Source organism: Molossus molossus, unplaced genomic scaffold, assembly GCF_014108415.1.
Source record: "Molossus molossus isolate mMolMol1 unplaced genomic scaffold, mMolMol1.p scaffold_m16_p_15, whole genome shotgun sequence".
In the NCBI taxonomy this organism is placed as follows: domain Eukaryota; kingdom Metazoa; phylum Chordata; class Mammalia; order Chiroptera; family Molossidae; genus Molossus; species Molossus molossus.
Genome location: NW_023425350.1, coordinates 24,750,363 through 24,756,300, shown reverse-complemented (window position 1 = coordinate 24,756,300; position 5,938 = coordinate 24,750,363). Strand labels below are relative to the sequence as shown.

General features: G+C 45.8%; 1 pseudogene; it reads right to left on the bottom strand.

Annotated features, from left to right (window-relative positions):
• Positions 1-674: 674 nt before the first annotated feature.
• On the bottom strand, positions 675-792 carry LOC118631323 (annotated as a pseudogene).
• Positions 793-5,938: the final 5,146 nt, after the last annotated feature.

Here is a 5,938-nt window from a genome sequence, read left to right as displayed (position 1 = left end):
GGCAAAAAACAAAAACAAAAACCCTAACTCTCCCTAGAGCTTCAAAGGAACACAGCCCTGCTGACACCTTGATTTTAGCCCAATGAGACCCATTCGGACCTCTGACTTTCAGAACTATACAAGAATCAAGTTGTGTTGCTCTAGACTGCTATTTGTGTGGCACTTTGTCACAGCAACCATTGGAAACTCATACGCAGGTGCCTACAAGCCCAGTGACGGTGGCAGCAGTCTCCACCGGAGGCAGGTCACGCATTGTAGGCTCCTCCATGAGCAGCACAGCCTCATCAGAAGCCCAGAGACAACGTGAAACTTGAGGTGGGGTGGGGATTTACTCAGGCCATGGAACCTTTTTAAGCACAAAAAACCCAGAAGGTTATGGCCTTGGTTGCATCTGAAAGTAAAGACTTTCCTGTTTTAGATTATAAACTGGTTTGGATGAAAACCAGCTGATGTGTGGACAATCTGGTGGGTTCAGTAGGCTTTTCAACCCTTGTCATTATCGCTCTACTAAAGTAAATGTTAGCCTAACCATTGACATTTGATAAGTCACTCTGTGCTACGCAGGACAGATCAACTTGAATCATTTTTTTTGAGTAGTCAATAGACATTTCTTATCATAGGAGATTCTTTTATTTTATTATGATGTATAAAAATACATTCATATACGTGTGCATTTAAGTTCACGTAATTGTACATGCATGCACATTTTTCTGTTCTTCAGTATGTGCATAGTGTTTAAACTGATAAGAACAGATACTACACTTGATCTTAGCCAAAAGGCCGAGAGGCAATGTGTGTGCATAGTTTTTAAAACACGGCAGCCCTCAGAGAACAAATTGTGCCTTTCCTTTGAAAGTCTGAAGACCAGGCAGAGGAACTGGCGAGGCTGGGATGAAGACCTACTGGTGAAACAGACCAAATTAAAGATGAAGCGGTTCTGTATAGACACAGGCCTCTTTGGCTGCTCTTTTTGCTGAGACTGATTACATGTTGCCCTGCTCCAGCAAAGTGCATAGTGCCACTTCTCAGGCTAATGAAAACAACCTTCCTCCAAAGATAAGAAACTTGTCATTTCTCAGTAAGAAGACAACCTGTCAAATTACGCATAAATAAAACCATAGCAAGAGGGCCTCAGTCATTGACAGCCATGAATTTCTTCTGTCTTCTTTGAAAAAGCCCAGAGACAGAGGCAAGTGACGAGCAGTTCATACACAAAGCCGTGGGCGTACTAGGGACTCCTGCCAACTCTACAGGATCTAAAATAGTCCTTTGGCAACCAAGCAAGGAATGGATTCCAGGCCCAGAGGCAACTGTGCACATCAGAGGAATGGGCTCCCTCCCCGCAGCTGGGGCCCAGCGAATCCTGCGGTCTTCCCAAGCAGCCAACTCTGCTTTTAGGGCGGCCAACTAACGCTTGACAAGAGCCAGCTGCGAGAGCTGCCCAGCCCAAGCCCACACCCACGCGTTGCTACCGAAAATGTTTTAAAGATCCTCTAACACATTTACTCTCCTTAGCAAGAGAGACTGTCAGTGTCCTCCCTCCTTCTGGAGTAAGCTATATCAACCTCCCTGTGGGGGTCCTTCAAAGACCAATTAATAGGAGTCCCTATCCTGGGCATTAGCAACGTGGGTGTGAATTGGCCGACACTGGTTTACTTTCCATTCAGCAAACATTTCCGGAGCACTGGCTGCACGCAGGGCCCTGCTCTACGGCTTGGGGGGATGTTCAGAGAGGACTAATGATCATTATTTTCAACACTGACTCAGGGAGGAGGAGTAAAAATAAGATCAGCTCCACTGTGTTGCACCCCTACTGTGTGTCAGGCCCCATGGTATACACTTTACATGATTGTTTCATTTGGTCCTCAAAACTATCCTGCAAGGAATATATTTCCATTCCCATTTGACAGATTAAGAAACCGAGGCTCAGAGAAATTAAGAGACTTGGCGAAGCTCAGAATATGAAGGTTGTGAAGGAAATTGATTTGGTGGGGACTGGGGAGTTGCTGAAAGTTGTTGAGCGGTGACATGACTTGATCAGAGACTACGGAAGTCTATGGAATGGAGATAGAATAAATCAAGAGGTAGGTGTATCTGCCAGATCAGTTACTATTCAGTAGGAGATGTGGCGGTTGACATGCAAATCTAAACAATCTGCATATATACTCTAAGAACATAATCATCTAGAATAAAATTGCAAATAAACTCAATTTGACCAAGAGGGGCTGGAGAGGTTGGAGGGAACTTTTGCGAGTGGAGCCCGAATAGAAAGTTTGATTCGAAGAAGCAGAAGCTGAGCCAGGTGGAGATGGCCGGAGGACCAATGAACAGGGACCCATATTTGCTGGGGAGACACGGTGAGCACCTCCACCTGGCTGGTGCTTTGAGCAGTGAGGGGAGACAGTTGGACAGGTGGTCTGGACCTGAAGGACATCAACTGCCAGACCCCCACAGCAATGGGAACGAGTCAGAGACTTCTGAGCAGAGGCAGGGCATGTAGAAAGTGGTGTGTGAGGAAAAATCAAGCCCTGAGCCTGTTGGCAGTGCGGAGAAACACTCAAAGGCAGGGTGAAACTGGACACAGATGATCGATCAGGAGGCTGTTGCAATGGGCTTGATGTGATGAGGACTTGAACTAGAACAGGGGAGAGGGACCAAGAAAACAAAGGACAGGAAAGAAATTGGGAAGGGTTATTCCACAGGATTAGGCTGATTCGATCGGAGGGTTCTGGGAGATGGATGAGATTCAAGTGAGGTTGATTTGTTGGAAGTACTTCCAAAATGTCACTTTATGACTTATTCACAGATATTTATGACTGCTCCGGTGTCATTACCTAACTCATTTACAACCTGAAAACTCTCATCCATGTTATCCATCATGTGAGATTCTGTCCCTATATGTCTTCACAGACAGACTAGCCTGACCTTTTAAAGGAAGTCTATATCATGATAACAAGTAATTGATATTTTTAAACCAAGGCTTACAGAATCCCAGAACTCCCCACTCCAGTCTTGCTCAAGAATGACTAGAAAAGCTCAGAACTGGGAGGTAAGCATTAACTCAGCTTGTCCAACCAGAAGACAGATTGCACTGCCCTGCAGGTGAACTCGGGCCATGTGATGGGTCAAAGCCTTATCCAGGAATCACTCCAGTGCTACCCAAATTGTCCTTGCATTACGGAGGAGGGTCATGTCTGCCAGAAAAGAAGGCCATCCTGTCACTAAAGAAATGGTCATTCTGGCCTGGCTGGTGTGGCTCAGTGGATTGAGCATCATCCCATGGACTGAGAGGTCCTGGTTCAATTCCTAGTCAGGCACATGCCCAGGTTGCAGGCTTGGTTCCCAGTAGGGGGCGTGCAGGAGGCAGCTGATCAATGTTTCTCTCTCTTTCAAAAAAAAAAAAAATTCAATAAAAACATGAAGAAAACAAGAAATGGTTATTCTGTGCATAATTTGGTGGTAAACAGAGTCCTTTCTAGCATTCTCCTTTGCGGTTCAATCAAGGCATTTCAGTGTGTGAATTAAATGGACCATACTTTGTATATAAAAATGAGGTTGTTTTGGAAAATAGACAGTATAAGTGATAATGAGAAAGAACCATAGTTTGGTTCACTCTGAGCAAAGGAACAGACATTCTGTCGCTTCTGATGAAAGACTTCCTTCTGTGCCACATGTAAGTAACAGTGCTATGGTACATGGGCACTGCCACTTTTACCCAGAGAGTCATTTCCCCACTAGTAACTAGGACGATACCCTCAAAAGCAGGATTTCTACTTTAAGAATATTAAGCAGCTTAAGACCGATGGCGGCAGTTACTGTTCTGCCTGGCGAATTTCCTGTGAGTCTCACGCTTATCTCGCTCAGTGGATGCTGGGCACCCGTTCTGAGAAACCCCTGGCAGACCCTGCCAGTTCGCAGAGCAGGTTCTCAACCTCTGCCTCAGCCCGTTATTTCTCCTCTCTCTGTCCTGCTTGTGAATGTTCAGGTGGCCCGCTTCATTCTCCCATTTCTGTCTTCTTCCCACAGGACTCAGTGTGCCATGCTCCCTTCCAACTTTGACCTTCGTGCCTCTGGGTGACATTCTGATGCTCCATGCTGGCCCTGTTTTTTATTTTCATGAGAATTTTTAGTTATTCAAGATTAACATAATAATAAGTTGTCCTCCTCTTGACTTAAATGTATGCTTCTGGCAAGGTCCTCGTATTGGGGTAGTTTGTTCGTTTAACAAATGTTTAGTGAGCACCTACTAATCATCAGGCACTGGGTTAAACACCGAGATACCAAAGTGAAAGCCATGTCCCTCAAGGAGCTCCCAGGCTGGAAGAAGCAGAAGATCACAGTACATAAGCACACTCTGGCCACAAGAATCTCTGTTGATTCGGAGAGGAATTTGCTGCCCTCAGTCCAATCCCAAAATAAAACACTTAAAATAAAGCCAAACCGAAGGACTAGGCAAGCGTCAACTCAGTCGTGTTCAGGGTACCAGGGGTGATTTATATTCTCATTTAAAATGTCCTTTAAGAAGAAAACAATATTTATAAATAAATACAAAAAAAAATCTTGAACAACGTCTGTGAGCAGCGACTTCACTGTCCACCTGCCGTGTCCAGTGCAAACTCATGACTGTTGAGGTCAGACCCCCAGGCTGGAGCTGGAGACATCACCTGCCAGCCCTCTGTGAACACTCGCCTGTCCGTGCTCAACTGCAAGAGACCCCAGGAAGGGCTCCAAAGTAATGAGCTACACAGGTTTTCCCTTCCACTCTCCTCCCCCTCCCCCTGTCTCTCTCTGCTCACTCTCTCTGTCTTTGCACAACCGCCGCCTGTCTGCTTCGGTGAGCAAAGCAGTGGGTGTGTATCAGGGCAGACGCCTTCCAGGGCTGCCCCGATGAGAGACTGCAAGCATCGCGGGGGTGGGGGAGGTGGGCAGACTGGGCAGAGGACAGAACAAGAAGGACCGTCCGCGCCAGGTAAAGCTTGTGTGCATGTCACGGCTAAAGCGAATGGGCCGGCTGGACCCACAGCCTCATCCCTCACTCAGCTCAGGAGCCGGGTCAGGCATGTGGAGGGGTTAGCCGAGGTGCCTGTTCTGTAACGAGGCCACTGCCTCTCAGGGAGTTCGCAGCAAGATACCCACGTGCTGTCAGGATCTGCTCTGTGGCGACTTCCAAATTAGGAAGGCTGGAAACTGGGAATGCAGGCGGAGAAAGGCAAGTCCTGAAGAGGGTGCTGAGCTCATCTTGCCCTCAGCCAGGAAAGGAAGGGTCACAGTTTTTCTCTCTGCCCGGCACTCTGACCACCCCTTCTCCAGGGCAGAGGACACTCTTATTTCCTAAAACTTATTTGGTTTACTTTCTGACAATGTGTGTACTTACCTTGATTAAAAGCATCAAGGAAGGAACTCAATTCATAGTCTATGATAGAAGATGATTCTCTTTTAAGTCATCAGTGCCAATGAGCAAGTTATAATTGGTTTGAATTTCATTTGGTGTCAGAGACCTGGCTCAGGTAATACAGTATTCCCCCCTTATTGGTGGGGGTTATGTTTCAAGACCCCCGGTAGATGCCTGAAACCTTGAATAGTACCAAACCTATATATACTGCTTTTTTGAATGCATACATACTTATGGTGAAGATTAATTTATAAATTATGCACCGTAAGAGGTTAACAACTAATAATAAAATAGAACAATTATAACAATATACTGTAATAAAAGTTATGCGAATATGCCCTCTCTCTCTCTCTCTCTCTCTCTCTCTCTCTCGCTCTCTCTGCCAAATAACAAGAATTTCCTTTTGGTTTTTCACAATTTCACAGATAGAAGATTTGTTCTTATTGTAGATCTTAGCAACCTCAGCATATGATACTTTTCTTTCCTTAGTGAGAACTTTCACCTTTCACTTAAAGGAAGCACTTTACGGCTTGCCGTGGGCACATC